We start from the raw sequence: 15,715 nt of genomic DNA, 5'->3' as shown, positions 1-15,715 counted from the left end.
TGTAATGAGAATGATCAGTCCTTTTCACCCAGTGGTTGCTCTGTTCTATTATGGTTGAGAGGACTGAGTGCAAGCAAGACCAATGGCCTGTGGAGCACTGCTATTGCTAATTCTGATGATGATAATAATAACTAGCATTTATATAGCACTCTAAACTTTGCAAGGTATATTGTATATATGTCATTTTGTTTGATCCTCACAAAAACCCTACTGCTGTTATTATCCCATTCTACTTTTGAGAAAACTGAGGCTAAGTGATTTGCCAAATGTCATAGAACTAGTAATTATCTGAGATAGGATTGGGACTCAGGTCTTCTTGAATTCAAGTCCAACTCTCTATTCACTGCATCACCTCAATGCCAATGAGATTCTCTCAATTCAGTGAGGCTAGTTGAGTCATAACAAATACACAGTCCATGATCCTACCCTCAGATTGAGCTTTTCCAGATTGATAGGACCTGCCAAGTTTTTTCTCTGTTGGCATAACTTCCAAGAACCCAAGATCACCTTGTGCCTCAATGAGGAAGTGTGGCATAGTGGAAAGAAGACTGCTTTTAGAGTCTGAGGTCTTGGGTTCAAATTCATAGCTCTATCCTCATTCACTACTTGGATGAATTGGACAAGTCACTTCATGGCTCTTGTCCTGAGTTCCCTCATTTGAAGAATGAGGGGATTGGATTAGATGACCCTTGAGGTCCCTTCTAGCTGTAAATCCTATGTTTTGAATAGGACTTTTGTGGTAGGGGGTAGGGTGGGGAAGTGGAGGTACATTCCATAGAATTGAAGGTAAGTTGTTGGTCTTTTACTGGGACCCTCCATGACATAGTTACTTCTGCTTCCAATCAAGATGACCAGGTTGATTGAATAAAATAAAAGCAGACATTAGTAGCTGAGTTGAGCTATGATCAAGGCATCTTGAGTTGAGGCACTGCAGAGTGATTCAGTCCAGGGATGTCTATTCATAGACTATGATTCCAACCTTGGAAAAAGAAACTTTGATTACAATGCTGCAGCAGTAAGAATGGCATGGGTACTCTAGTCACTACAACCTGAAATTGTTTTAAATGTTTCTCCCCTCTTTCTTCTCCTCTCCCACCCTGTCCACCATTCACTTTCTTCTCTAAAACTGATCTGTTCTCAATGAAACACTGCTGAAAACACCTGCAGTTACTTACTTTGGATCCATGACTCACAATACACTTGAGACAGGTGATTTCCAGACAGCAATGAATGCTCTGTCATGGCTCATCACTACAGTTTTTAAGGGCATGAGCCACTTTAGATATCTGAGTATCTTCCTTTTGGATATAAGTGTTGAAAAGGGACAAGACATAAAAAATAAAACAAGAGATAAGCTTTAATCATGAAAACATATCAAACCCAAGAAATATTGAAAAGGAGACAGACAGACGGATAGAGACAGAGAAAGACAGACACAGAGAGGAAGGTGGAGGTAGGGGGACCTGGGGTGAAAGGTCACAGGTCATCATGTTCTTTGCTATGCTGTTGTTGCTGTTATTGTTGTTCTTGATAGTTTGATGTCTTGTCTTGCGTGTGAATTGGATTTGAGTAAAGCAGTGAGCTGTGCAGTCATCAGTCTCATTCTTTCCTTCAGAATCATTGAAATCCAGTGGCAAGACAAAGGTCAAGTGGACTGGCAATAGCTCAGGATGTAGTGGGTGTCCTTGGTCTTTCTAAATTAAGGTCTTTCTCAACTTTCAGTTTTCTAGCTGTCTCCCATGACCTAACCAATAACACAATGAGAGAAATCCCCAGATACCAGTTATTTCTGAATCAGAGGAGGTCCACAAAGTGATGCTATATGTTTCACCTCAGCTAGGGGTCACTAGGCATCCTTCATATGCTGCCATGAGGATACAGCTTCAGCAATCCAGAACAGTTGTGTGGAAAATGCTTTTTGAAAAATTCCTCAGCTGCTCCCTTTTGTTAGATGTGTCCAGGCTGAATTTTATTGTATTGATGCTTCCAGGTTTTATTTCTTTTCTCTTATTCCAAATATAGTCCAAGAGTCTCCTTTGCAATTTGTGTTAATTTCTCTTCCTTGTCTAAAACAATCATCTAAAAAAGACATACTTCAAATTTCCTTTATATATATTTTTAAATTCATAGTACCTTTTTTGTCTTTGTTAGTATCACATTTTTTTCCTAAAGCTTCTATGGCTTTTCAACTGTGTCAGTCGTGGAATTAGAAATTATTCAATCTCAGAAGCCTTGCTGTTTTACTGTCCAAATACTTCATAGCTGCCCATTGTTATTTCAGTACATTTCCTTCAGCTTGACAAATTCTTCACATAATCAGCACTGCATATACATAAATATGATATATAAGATAGATATGTGTTTGTGCATTATTAAAAAAATCCCTATTTGTAAATCCCTATTTGTAAAATGCATGCAACAATGTCTGGAGCATTAAGACTTAATTGAACAATTTTTATCATATATAAAATATGTGACCTATATGTATGATGACAATGGTTTTTATAGTATATATATATACACATATAAATATATGCGCATATATGTATGTGTGTGTACACACACACACACACTGTGATAGTAATGGAATATAAAGATCCCCCTGTATTGGCTTGGTTTTCAAATTGATTGTGTTAAAACCCAGAGCTTGTTAATCCCACCTGTGGGATGGACTTGTTGATGTGAAAAGAGAGGGCTGAACTGGGAGGAGCTGGTGACTTAGATTTGGAGAGACACAAGAGAGAGGCAGAAGAATTTTTTGGAAGCAGCACCCTCGTGGAGGCAGAGAGAGAGACTGAGAGGATTGCTGAGGGCTACTTTGAATTGCCCTGGACTTTTGAGACCTGCCCCCAGAGCTGCCAAGGACTGAGGAGACATGCTGGTACTTTGTCTGTCTGTCTTGATGTTGTTTTGCCAGATTTGTCCACTGGTGAAAGACAGTCCTGTTGAAGAAGTCCTGGAACCTGGCTGTTGGATAAGAGCTCCTGAGACTGTCCTGTAGACAGAGAGTGAATACTGTCCACTGGTGAAGGGCAGTGCTGTTGTTGCAAGGGTCTGGGAACCTTTCTCTTGGTTCAGAGCTACTGAGACTGTTCTGCAGACAGAGGATGAATTAATGAAGAGACTGGCAATGTATCTTGTGGCCTTGCTAAGCCTTGTCTCCCCAGGAACTAAGATTGCTGAGAACTTGCCTCATGTCAAGATGAAGAAAAGACCTCCATTTGGGTATTAAGTGCTGTGCTTAAACTTGATGTAACTCTGGGGTAGATTCAATTGTGATCCAGGGGTGGGGAACTTTTGACCTTTTTGTGTTCTATGGTTAAACAAATGAATGTACTTTACTTAGATTGGAAACTAATCTCCATTTGAGAAGAGGGGCTTTGTGGTGGACTAAATGAAGGTACAGTCTAGGGGTGGGGTAGTATTTAGAACAGGGACTTTGTAATTGATTGAATGAATGGAAGGTCCTAGGGTGGGGTAGTACTTGGAGATTATTTAATCACACTTAGTAAATGCTGTATTTTGAATGATGTCTGTATTTTGAACTTCTCTGTTCTTGATTTGTCACTGAATAAAATGGAGAGCACCTATGCCGGTATTTTGAACCTTGGGAAGTTGCCTTTCCTTGGCATTACATTACACACACACACACACACACACACACACACACACACACACACATATAAAATCAGTCACATGTAACAACTGCTCTGAAACTACTATTTCAACTCCCACTCCCAACTGATGAATTGATTCCCTAGGAAGTGGCTTCTATAACCCCTCAAGACTCTAGAAATACTCCTAAGGGGCCAGTGGTATACATTCTATTGCTATAGCTTATGGAACTCCACCATGATTGTCAGTTTTTTATTTAGTCAGCTTTTAGAAAGGATTATTTACTGATGTAGTAGAGTAAGAATAATTGGTACAAAACAACTTTTCCAAAAGTCTGTCACCTGCTCCTACACTATTACCTACAGAGTACAGGGGGAAGTAGGTTCAGTCTTAGAGATCACACATGGCAAAGTGGTAACTCATAGCCCCAGGTTACTGAAAGTCCTTTTTTGCTCTTACACTTGTGCATGAGAAGTACCCCTTAAGCATGTTGTAGCTTCCTTGCTCAGTTCCTCATGGAGCCATGAATCTGGATCCAATCTGTCCTTCACTTCCTCTGTAAACATGGACTTTGGCCATTCCAGCAAAGCTAATGGGATACTGTTGGGAAGTTCTCCAGATCTTTGAAGCTTGAAAGACCAAAGCTAGTTTTAGCTATGTGAGTCTTATTAGAAACCTATATAGTGAAGGGAAATTCAAATCCTGTATCCCAACAATCTTGCTATAAGATGACCTCTTTGAAGATGAGTAAAGGAGTCAGGCTTAGCCCATACACTTAGACTGGTCCTTGAAAGACAGATAGCCTATTGCTAAATCCATACATGAAGCCTTTCAAACTTAATAGGACCCACCAGGTATAACCCAGTTTTTGCTTGGCACAACCTTTTCTATATTATGAGGGCTTGGAGATGAGCTTTGGTGGAAGCAAATATTTTTCCTACTCAAATACTTCTGTTTCTGAAATTCTACAAGCAAAGAATCAATGCCAGATACCCTGAAATACAAATACCCAAATTCATACTAAGATTTAAATGAATCAGACCATAGATGTTAGCTCCAGAATTTGTGTGGGAGGAAGAAGACAATGAAAGGCAGGAAAGAAATGCAGAAGATAACCTTTATGTTTTCTGCCCAGATTAGCCCTGATTATGCTCTCCTTTCAGTCTTAGAAGTATTTTTTCCCTCTTAGTGGAGGAAAGCAAAATTAAAAAGCAAATAAAGAATTGGTTCAATGTGAACTAGCCTCCCCTTTCCAAAGTCCTTTGGATTAAATTAATTTAGAGCTTTGGTCACTACTTAGGACAAACAGGTACCCCTGAACCAACTCCATTTTACATTTTACAAATTCCTCTCAGAATTTGACAATTTCCATTTTAGTAAAAAAAAAAAAGGGGGGGTTATGTACAAAACCCCTTATAGAATGCTATACATATTATAGGAATGTGAAATAATATTATTATTGTCATTATTATTACATAGCTAGATACTTTGTATCTAAAGTATATAATAAGTTATTTCATATATGTGTATTAAGGATACAATTTGTTCATTTTATTGGAAAAAAATAATATTGGGTCCTAACGTGAATGAAACAATCATGATGAATGGATTCTATTGACCAATTTTTTTTTCAAAATCACAATTTAGTTCTTCCTGGTGAACTACATAATTTTGAAATCCATGTAGCCAGTTAGTTTTAAAACAGTTATTTAAGTTGAACAAAGTATAATCTTGAACCACTCCTTTAGTCATCTTCAAAGAGGTCATATAATGGCAAGATTGTTGGGATACAGGATTTGAATTTCCCATCTCTATATTGGTCCTAATAAGACTCACTAAATTCATTCATCAGTCAGTCCACTAGCATTTAATAAGCATCTACTATGGTGTCAGGCACTGTAATAGGTACTGCAGATACAACAACAAAAATAAAAAAAACAGTCCCTGCCTTCAAGGAGCTTACATTCTATTTTGGGAGACAACACATACCTTAATATGTATATAGATATACCTATACAAAGTAAATACAATGTAATTTTTTTTTCAGGGGAGGTATTAGCCATTAGTCTCTTTCAGTTCTCACCTCTACTACCTTATATTTCCCATTACCATGTGGACTGTCCTTATGTTAATGAATTTGCCAACAATTGGTCAGACAATTTCAGGTTAAGTTATCCCTCTGAAGTTTGCTCAATTATCTAAATCTTAGACTAGCCCTAGAGACTTTCTTTATGATGCCAATTCAGTTATCTAAACTATGGCCTTGGATTTTCATTATTCTTAGAGGAATCTAAGCAAATTCATTGCATTTGCATCCTATTTTCTGGTTAGCATCATGCATTTGAAAATGCAAAGTGTTAATTTGGAGTCAGTTAATGTGAGGAGAATTTTCTTGTTATAAAAATCCACCCTCACTGAAAGTGACAGCATCAAATGGAATCTACTGTATGGCAAAATGCCTAATGCCTATAATGTATAGAATGTGTTATTTGGCAGAATCTTTTAAATACAAAGTAGCAGGGAGCGGGAGGAATAAATTATATTGAAGGATTAGAAGCAATAATAAACAGGGAAAGGCTCTTCATGTTGACACCCCAGAATAACAACACGAAAAAGTGATTCTGGCTGTCACAGACTATTTCTGAATTGGAAAAAAGATGGCTTTTTCTTTTTCTTTTTTTTTTTTTTAACAAATCCCCTTAGCCCTTCTGACTTAAAAAAGAAGAAATCTAGAAAAAGTTGAAAAGGGGAAAATAACCTCCTTTCCCCGAGTTCTTCAGGTTAGCTGTGAGTAAAACAAACTGCGCTGTATCCTCTGTGTTTAGTGACAGAAAAATATATATCAAGATGCAAGATAATCAAGGTACACCTGGTTATTATTTGTAAAGACTTAACAGTAAGTTTTTAATGATTAATTTATCTGTCACATAATACCTTAATAGATCATAGGGAACATCAAGGGAGGAATGTGGCACTGCATTTTTAAAGTCTCTTTCGATGTCTCTGAATGATAATAGGCATGGAAGCCACCATTAGTCTTGTTGGATGATGGGGCCTTGAGGAGTCTCCTCTGTGTTACCTTTTAGGAGGAAGGTCAAAGAAAGCCTCCCTCCGGGGACTCCCTTGCAGGATACAACTAACACAAGCGTAAACTGTATGGAAATGGCTAAATTATCTTTACTGAGACCTTGGTCTTTGCCATCAATCAAGTCCTCCTGAACTAGTAAAACAGAGAAGCACCCTGCTGGCCAAAGTGTTACTATCCATATGTTTGTCATGAGTGGCACTGCATCTTTAATAATAAACAGGTCCTTATTTGTCATACTTCCCAATCTGTCCAAAGACAGCCTTGACTTTCTGATTCTTTTGAACGAAGGCATTAGGGAGGGGAAAATTTCTTACTCTCTGGTATGTTCATTCTTCTCCCTCCTTTCAGTTGTTTCTTGCCTTTAAAGACCCTTTCTCTAGGAAACCTGGTCTAGCCCTCTCATACCAATGATCTGAAGCAGGGAACATGAATCTAACAAATCCAGACTAGCAAACAAGTGCCCTGCCCCCGACACATGGAAAGAAAAGTGCCTGTTTCTGCCCTCTAGTTTCTCTGCTTCTTGAAAGCTGGGGCCCTGTCAATTCCTCATTCTGACACCTACCTCATGGGGATTAGAAGTCATCAATACCAATGACTGTAAAACACTCTGTAAATAAAAATGGTTTAGAAGTTCCAATTAACAACAGAAAGTAACCCTTTGGGATATGCCAGAGAGAAATAACTTCAGTCATAAATAAGCAATGCCTGTTGCCCCCACCCCCTGGATTCTGTAACACTTCTTTTTTTCAGTGGGGTTAATGGTGAATGGGCCCAAAATTAGAGGCTCAATAATTATTTCTTAACTTCATTCATCCAAAATTAAAAAAAGAAAATCATCTACAGACAGTAATTTCTTTGATAGAAAGAGGGCAGGAATATGGGGAAGAGGGACCATTCCCTTCTCAATTAACCACTGTCTAAATCTAATCTTGCACTGAGACCACCATAGGCCTTGTCAAGTCAAAAGCCATTAATGACTCTTTAACAAACAAAATGCAAATTCCTTAGGAAGGAAACAAGCACTTATTAGGCACCCACAATGAGCTCAGCACTGTGGCAAAGCATTTTACAAATATTGTCATGTTTGATCCTCACAACAGATCTATCAGGGAGGGGCCATTATTATTTCTATTTTACAGATTAGGAAACTGAGGCAGATAGAGGTTAAGTAATTTGTCCAGGGTCAAACATCTAGTAAGTGTCTGAAGCTGAATTTAAACTTGGGCTTCTTGATTATAAATCCAGTGCTTTCTCCATTGTGCCATCTAGCTGCCTTAAAGCACCTAAGTGAATGGTATGCATCTTAAAAGCTAGGAGAGGTCATAATAAAGAGAGATTAATTTGGAGCTGTATGGTCAGAAAGGATCTCAGCCTTGAGCTGAACCTTGAAGAATGACTAGGATTTAGAGAGTGGAAAGGCATTCTAGAATTAAAGAAGGTTGAGAGGTAGGAATGAGCATGTTCAAGGGATGGGGAGTAGATTCTCTTGAAAAAAGGAGGGAATGAAAATAAAATTGTATACTTTCTATATAGTGAATGGAGCCCTTGTCTCAGAATCAGAAAGGTGTTGGTTCAGGCCTCATTTCTGACATATGCTGACTGTGGAACCGTAGGTAAGTCACTGAACCTCTAACTGCCCCAGGAAACTCTTTAAGATCAAGACTATAAACTGCCAATCTAAGCATGATCTGACTCCAGGGCCAGTGCTCTATTCACTGTGCCACATAGCTGCCCCTCCAGCTCATTTTTCAGATAAGGAAACTGAGGTAAAGTCATTAAGTGACTTGCCCAGGGTCACACAGGTAGCAAGTGACTCAGGTCAGATTTGAACTCAGGAAGATGGGTCTTCTTGTCTCCAGGTACCACACTCTATCCATTGCACCAACTTAGCTGCCACAGCTTTTTATTCCTCAACAATCATATACAAATTCTACTGATTATAATTTAAAAATCTTCACAACCTAGCTCCAATTTACCACATCAGCCTTATTATACATCCCTCCATTAGATTATAAACTCCTTTAGGGCAAGGACTATCTTTTGCCTCTTTTTGTATCTGCAGAGATTTGTACATTGTCTGGCACATAGTAGACTCTTAATAAATATTTATTAATTGATTATGATTGATTGTCACTCAATGATCCAGCAAAACTTGTCTTCTTACTGCTCTACACTTAATACCATTCCATCTCCCATTTCTCTGCCTTTACATTGTCTGTGTCCTGTACCTAGAATGAACTTTCTCTTTATGTTCACCTCAGGAAGTACCTAGTTTCCTTCAAATCTCAGCTCACAAATCACCTTCTATATAAGGCTTTTCTGATTTCCCTAGCTGCTTATCCCTTCCTGCCCTTCCCCATTATCTCATATTTACATATTTATTTCATATATACTTATATATGTAAAAAATGTTTCCTGTATTACAATATAAGCTCTTTGAGGGCAAGGGTTTTTTCTTTTTGTATCCTCAGCATCATGCCTGACATATGGTAGCTGCTTAGTCAATACAAATATGATAGAGTCATACCTGGGCTTTAGAAATATCACTTTGTTAAGTAGAGGATGAATTAAAGAAAAAAGGGGCCTAAATCTGAGAGTTCAATGAAGAGGCCATTGCAAAAAAAAATCAGGCCAAAGCAAAACTAGTGAGGAGGTCATAGGAGTAAAGAAAACAGGACAGATTTTATGGAAATAGAATCAATAAAGCAATTGATTAGGAGAGGGTGAGGTGAGAATGAGAAGTCAAGGGATGCATAGACATCAATGAGTCTAAATGACTAGAAGGTTGGTGGTACTATCATCAGAAATAGAAAAGTGACAAAAAATGGTTGGGATTGGGACAGGGGAAAAAGCAATTTCAATATGTTGCAGAATGAAAATTTATTCAAATGTCATGAAGCTTCTGTGAAATACAGTCAAGCACAAGAAGGGATGAAAGGGGTTAATATTTCAACGTGAACCCAAGAAGTGGAAAGTAAATTAATGGGCCTTGATTTCAATCATCGTAGTCTTTGAGTTGTGGTTGAGAGGCTTTCTCTTCACCTCTCCTGCCTCCATACCCCACCCCCATTACTAATGCCTCTATAGTAACTCAAAAGGAGACTCAGAAATTTGATTTTTGTCTAGAAAATCTTCCTCAAGATCCCTATGGCTACCTATAACTTTTCAATCAGGGACTTGAGCAATTAAGACAGTCCATTGTGTATTTACATTCACACTTTTTTTGTAATAGCCCCCAGATCACCAAATTAGCCATATATCTGTCAGTTGAGGGTTGTGCCTAGGATTCATGTCACCCTTTTTCTTTGAAGTGCCATCTAACTTTTATCCTGAAGTAAGCTGATTAGTATGTAGAAAAATACCACTGCCTTGATTTCCACGAATATGCTTTTTGCTTTTCATTTTGGAGTCTGGGGTTTTTCCTGCCTATACTTAAGGGCAACACAGCTCCTCTAAACACCAGGTGTACTTATAGAGGGGTATGTTCTGCCAGGAATCCTTTCTCATTCGCATGTGAAAAGAGATACTTGCTTTGGAGTAATTAGTCATCTGGAATTCTGCACCACAAGGGGGAAAAAGTGTCCTTTTGGATATTTATTAGAGGAAAGGGAGAAATCTATATGGACAAATACAGTTTTTTAATGTGTTTTTATGAGAAAGACACATTACTTCAAAATTCATATAAACAAAGATCAAGATAGTGTTGCGACTAAGAGTTCATAATAACTACAAAAGAAAATACATTAAAGTTATTTTTCACCACCAAAGTGTTTACATTTGTCAATGTTTATTTTAAAGCTATTCTATTCTGACTGGGTATTTTTACATCTTACTGAAGCAACTAACGATCAATATGTATTGATTGGGTCACTAATTACATTAATTTTGCTTTAGAAATTAGAGAGAGACCCTAATGAGAATGTGAAGTTACTTGAAGACAGTACATTATGGGTAGGCTAATTTAGCTGGGCTCCATGCATCAGATTATTTCATTATGAACAGTCAATTACCATACAAATGGGTGAGATAAATAGGGTTTTCTCAACACATTTACATTTTTTAATTCTTTGGTAAATTTCAAGAGCTTAAGAGCATTTATGCCCTCCTGTCATATTTGATATCCACCTATTTTAATCTCAAATGAACCATATGCATAAACCCTACACTCCAGGCTTTTATGTATCAGTTTAAAATAGCATCTAAAGAGATGTGTTTATTTTTATTTGTTCTAACTTCATTGCTATCGCTTAAAGAAGCAACCTTTTTTTTTTCTTTTTCAGTGAAAAAAATATGTATTTTCTTTGCCTCCCTCTCTCTGTAGGAAAAAAAAAGAACATGATCCTTGTAAAATATGTAGAATTGAGCAAAACAAATTCCCATATTGGCCATGGTTAGAAAAAAGGTCATATTCTGCATCTTGACTCTATCACTTCTTTGTCAGAAGAGTATGCATCAATATTGGTCGCCTGGAATTGTGGTTGGTCATCACATTCTTCAGAGTTCTTAAGGTTTTAAAAGTTGTTTGTCTTTAAAATGTCATTATCATCACACAAGTCATTCTCTTCCTGGTTTTGCTCACTTCAGTCTGTGTAGTTTATCCATATTTTCCCAGGTTCCTCTTAAATTGTGCCTTTCATTACTTTTCAAGGCATGATATATGATATATTACATTCACATACCATGATGTGTTAAAGAAAAAAAAATCCCTGAATAATTGGTGACAAAGATTTGGGGTGTTGTTACAAATTTACAATAATATGACCAGTCTGATTCTGCAACTGAGCACCATTACTAAAGTAATGAATGCCCAATAAAAGAGGCAGAGGAATCATCTAGCCATGTGAGAGTATGCCCTGTTGGTATTAGTGACCTATGTATTCAGTTGGAAGATGTGAAAGACTCCAGATGTAGCTTTCTCTATACCAAGAGATTCTAATAACTGGGTTTTAGCAGTTGAGGAAGAAATTTTTTGGAGAATTAGAAAGAAGAGTGAAGAGAAGAGCATTAAGTTATTAAGAGGACATATGAGGTTTTCTGGCAAAACCATGTTCATTAATGTCATCAGAATGGACTTTAAAAAAATTGACTTTTAACATGAGGAAAAGAACTTGAGAAAATTTGAGAGAAAACTATACCAAAATAAAAATTCAAACAATATTTTATAAACAATTGAGATCTAATGTGGTTAAAGTACTAATCACAGAACTTGTTTTGGCTTATATATTTTTATTCACTTAAAATCAAAATAAAAAATGACAGTATGGGAAAATTTACTGAGGACCCAAATTGGAATCTGAACTCTACCACTTACTGTCAGTAAGAATTTGGGCAAGTTACTTCCAATCTCTCATGTCCTCAGTTCCCTTAAATTTTGAAATATCTCTATCTATCTATCTATCTATCTATCTATCTATCTATCTATCTATCTATCTATCTATCTCTGTCTTTCTTTCTATCTGCATTTATTCACGCACATATGTGTATGTCTATATACACATACAGATATATGCACATATATGCATACATACATATATACACGCACATATACTAGAGAAGGAAATGTCAAACTACTCCAATATATTTGCCAAGAAAGCCCCATGAATGGGTATTGCCATGCTGTGGTCCACTTGTCATAAAGAGTGCATCACAACTGAATGATTCAACAACACACATGTGCATATGCATGTATGTACACACATGTGTGTGTTCATGTATATGTGCACATACGTGTGCATATGTGCATGTGGATTTGCATGTTTTATATATAGTAAAATGATGGTGATAGTGGAGAAATATTATGCTCTTTCTCTATCCTGTATTACGTGATGAAGTTTTTGCCACCTTACTTCTAAAGTGTATCATTTCCTTTTCTCTCCCTAATTGGCCCCCCTCCTTCCAGTCTCTTCTCACTCCTATCCATCTTCCACACAGCTGCCACATTGCTATTCCTTAACAGCACATCCAACCATGTTCCTCTCCTGCTCAGGAAGCTCCTGTGGCTTCCTCTTGATTCTGGGATAAAATATAAACTCCTCTGTTTGGCATTTAAAGCCCTTCTTAGTCTGACTGAAGTCTATCTTTCCAGAGTTATTTCACATTAATTCCACCTTATAGGACCTATGTTCTAGCCATATCAGTCTTCTTGCTGTTCCCCACATGAGACATTCAAGCCTACTTCTGTGTCTTTAAACAGACTGGACCCTCACTCCCTCCCCAATTCCCCACCCCTTCACTCCCATCCCTCATGCTTAGAATGATCTCCCACCTTACTTTCAACTCTTGAAATCCTTAGCTCCCCTCAAAAAGACTGAGATCAGGTACCATCGAGTGCTGACACAAGACCTTTCCTGAATTTCCTCCAGCAGTTAGTGCCATCATTCCCACCCCCCACCCCCCAGTCCCCTACCCCGACAAAAAATATTTTGTACTTACTTTAAGAAGCAGTGTAATGGGGGTGGCCAGGTAGCACAGCAAGTAAGAGCACTGGCCCCAGTGTTGGGATGACCTGGGGGATCGAATCCGGGCTCAGACACTCAGCACCACACCCTGAGCAAGTTACTTAACCCCAATTGCTTAAAAAAAAAAAAAAAGAAGCAATGTAATGTAGTCGATAGAGTCAGTCTTCAAGCAAGGAAGATTTGTGTTCAAGTCCTACGTCAGACACATACTGGCTGTGTGACTGTGGGATCATTTCCATTCCCAAAGGCTCAAAGAAGCAGTCTAGGACTATATATAAAGTAAATAAGGTACCAACCTGTGCTGGTAGAACCTGCATTTTCTCTCCTGGCAGCTTCTTGTAACAGTGGAATCAAGGGCTTAGTTTTATTGCTACTGTATATGCTTTCTAGTTACTTATCTGTGAACAAGCTTTATCTCCCCTGCCCTCCTAGAATGGAAGCTCCTTAAGGTCAGGGACTGCTTTGGGTTTTTTAAAAATTTGTTTTATTCTGGTTTTATATCCCTAGAACCTTAATTCCTTTTCTAGCATATAGCAGGTGCTGAATCAATATTTTTGAATTCAATTAAATAAATTGCATGAGAGCTATGCACAGTTCCTCCCCTCTCTCAGGAATTCAAATGAGGGAAATAATAAATCAGTGAAACCAGGAAATGAAGGAAAAGGAATGTGGGAGTATGGATCCCCAAATCCCTGAGCTTCTTGTTACTTTGCCCTTAAAGAAACTTCTAATCTATGTTGAAGTAGAAGAAAGAGGAGGAGAAAGGGAAGACAGGAGAAGAAAGAAAGACAGGGAAATGTACTGAATAGCCTGTCGGTCATACTTTCCCACAGACAGCTGTTAGCTACGGGGTCTAGACGGATAGCTTTAGGCATGGCCACTATGGCAGCAGTGGTCTAAGCCTCTACTGAGTTGACTGGGAAATAATGTGAAGATGCTTGCAACTAGGGAACTGAGATTTTCCACAGAACAATGTACTTAATATTGTCACTTTGTTTATTTAAAGTTTCTTGCTGCCAAAGGCTCTTTGCCTGTGAGGTTTTTTTTTTTATTTATAGTCCTTGACCCCAAAATGTATACTGTACACTTTTCACAATTGTATTTGCTCTAATAAAAACATTATTTATTTGTTTATTTAATTTTTTTGTGTCACATTCTAAGTTCTGACACGTCTCCTTTCCTCTCTCCCTCCCCGCTCTGCACTAGAGGCCATTATTAGACATATATAAACATATGTAAAACTATATTGTACATACTTCTATTTATTGGTTTTTTCTTTGGAGGTGGATAGCATCTTCCTTCATAGGTCCTTTGTAGTTGATTTGAGTATTAATATTCAGAATAACTTGATTTTCACAATTATTCTTTGAGCAATTTTGCTATTACTGTATATAATATTCCCTTGGTTCTACTCATTTCACTTTTTATTATTTCATTTAAGTTGTTCCATGTTTTTTTCTAAAACCAACTTGCTAATAATTTCTTATAGCACAGTAGTATTCCATCAAAAACAGTGATTATTTTTAAAAATGTATATCTGCAGAAACATAGGGAAGAAGTAGATTTGTGTGAGTGTGGTATCCAACAAAAGGACACAAACTCTGTGCCCATCATTTAAGTAACAGCTATGCAAATTGTGGTAAATGAAATGTTACTGAACACTAAAAATTGGCAAATTTGAGGAATTCAGAGAAATATGGAAAGACTTATATGAACTGATGCAAAGTGAAGTAAAAGCAGAACAAGAGAAACAGTACACCAATGTAAAGGAAAAATACAATACAATGAAACTATACACTGTGTAATTATAAAGACTAAGCTTTGGCTTCAGAGAAAAGATGAAAAAATAAAGATATCCTCTCTTTTTTTGAAGCTATATGTGGGGAAGAGGGTGATGAGATTATGACTGTATGGAATGTTGACTGTAAAAATGTTAATTGGTTTTGCTTAACCTTTTATTGTTGCTGTTGTTGTTCGAAAAGTAATCTCACTTGCACAGGTGGAGGATTTTATTTAAAAATGAGTGGGATATAAAAACAAAAAGGGATCAATAAAATAAACAAAAAAACCCCTATTGTAAAAGTAGAAATGTGACACTGAAAGCAAGAGACTTGGACCTATAACAATTACAGTAAATTAGACAAAGTAAGATAAAACAGATCCACTGAGAAGGGGATTATTTGTTGAACAACACCCAACCTATGTTTGTTTTCCTAGGGGAATCTACCCCATGTTGTCATACTATCCATCTGAGAGTGAGATGAAGGAAGAGGCCTAAAGGGGACCTTCTCAGAAAGTAGGATTTACCAGAATGAGAAAGGGTTGCTTTGATGGCAACCCCATGTACAGTTGTCTTCTGAGGGAAGCTTTTTTTTGAGCATTTTGTGTGTTTCTGTATCTGTTTATGGGCTCCTAGGAGTCTTTTGTGCCTTACGAATATTTTGTAGGGGTGAAAATAAGGCTGTCCCATACTGATTTGCATTTGTTACTTTGTATGCTCATGTACGAATCCTATTACTCACAGTTCTATATACATATGATATCTAAGTTACAC

The 15,715-nt window shown here is 37.5% G+C and overlaps 1 long non-coding RNA gene across 1 annotated transcript in view; it reads right to left on the bottom strand.

The window, feature by feature from the left end:
• The window catches only part of LOC138153338 (uncharacterized), a 125,279-nt gene that overhangs the window by 24,635 nt on the left and 84,929 nt on the right, over nt 1–15,715 (bottom strand). The window contains exon 3 of the long non-coding RNA XR_011166346.1: nt 13,136–13,275. This is a non-coding gene — a long non-coding RNA (uncharacterized lncRNA). The remainder of the gene's footprint in view (nt 1–13,135; nt 13,276–15,715) is intronic.

Source organism: Petaurus breviceps, unplaced genomic scaffold (genome assembly GCF_028583685.1).
Source record: "Petaurus breviceps papuanus isolate PSGF00001 unplaced genomic scaffold, PetGlider_PUasm1.0 90977, whole genome shotgun sequence".
Classification (NCBI taxonomy): Eukaryota; Metazoa; Chordata; class Mammalia; order Diprotodontia; family Petauridae; genus Petaurus; species Petaurus breviceps.
This window is presented reverse-complemented; position numbering and strand designations above follow the sequence as displayed.